Below are 1,488 nucleotides of genomic sequence, written 5' to 3'. Positions count from 1 at the left end.
AAATGGTTTGCCATTTAACCCTCATTAGTTCTATAGCTATTCCTATTTGCAGAAAGAGAAGGGCAAATCTTGGTTGGAACTATTCTGCTTAAAGCAGGAAAAACAGACCACCATGGGGAAGGAATATTTATCAGTATTCCCTCCCTGCCCCTGCCTTCTAATCCAGCACTGGCTATTTGCCTCATCCTTTAGAAGAATAAAGGCTTTCCCCATATCCTGGGTCACCTTCACCATGCATGTGACCAGTAAACATGGGTTGTCTTTAGCTCTGTGCACTAATGATTTGAAAATTGTTTGTAAACAAGCTATAATTTCATCCCTTTTCCTGGGGCCATATTAATGAGTGTTAACTGTAATTCCTTTCTACCTAAATGGAACAGCACTATATGTATTCAATTTAAGCAGACTGATGTTTCAGGGGACTTGTTATTCTTATAGAAGCCCTAATCACTGCCCAAGATCTGAAGAAGAAACTTCTTCAGAAACTTCTTCAGACAGCCAAAATAATGCAGTTATAATTCTACATATAAGGACACATTTTTGTTCTTATTTTTCAGACAGATGAACGTCAAATCCACTTAAGCGAAACTTTAGGGAAAAATACAATTAAAACATTACTTAGAGCTAATTTTAAATACTGAATGTTAGATGCAATAACCAATATTAAGGCCAATTTTAAATTCAACCCACTTTGATTAAATATCTGCCACATGTAAATAAGGACAGTGAAAGAATTGAGAAGTGTGCTTTTGTACTAAATTACTTCTTTATTTAATGTGATTAAATAACTCTTGTATTTAAACATTTGTATTATATTGACATATACAAATTATACACACACACATAGATGTGTGTGTGTGTGTATATATATATACATGTACACATTTGCAGAAAGAGAAGGTTAAAACTATTCTGCTTAAAGCAGGAAGAAACAGTCCACCATGGGGAAGGTCCTAATTTATCAAAATTGCCCGTTCCACCCCCTGCCTTCTAATCTTCTAATCTAATCTCTATATATGATTTCATTATATAGAAAAGGTCTACCCTTTGTTTGCTATTTGTTTTCCAGCAAATATTAGAAAAGCAGAGGATTATATAAATTTATTGCCAGATTTCTTCTGAGGAACGTCACTAGATACCTTTCTTACTGAGATATCCCTCAAGACAATCACTAGTATTCAAATTATAATTTAAAATATGAGATTATCTGACTAATTTACTGCTTTATATAATCCCTCTTCTGTGCTGAACCCTACTTGTGGTTCTCCTTTCCCTGAAAAAGGAACCAACTGATTAAACCCAACTGGGAGAAAAGTTTTTCCCTTCTCTGCCATTTTCTCACAGGTAGAGAAATGTCTTCTTTTAACCAAATGAAGTGCCGTACTTGAGGAACAAAAGCCAGATGAGCTGCCTGCCCTGTGTGAACAGCTTCCACTCAGAGCTTGGCAACAAGAAAGCAAAGCCTTCTGTGGGGAGGCTAGCAAGTCC

This window comes from Talpa occidentalis, unplaced genomic scaffold (genome assembly GCF_014898055.3).
Source record: "Talpa occidentalis isolate TD23 unplaced genomic scaffold, MPIMG_talOcc4v2.1 talOcc4.10, whole genome shotgun sequence".
Classification (NCBI taxonomy): Eukaryota; Metazoa; Chordata; class Mammalia; order Eulipotyphla; family Talpidae; genus Talpa; species Talpa occidentalis.
The sequence above is the reverse complement of the archived record's forward strand: the minus strand, read 5'-3'. Positions refer to the sequence as shown.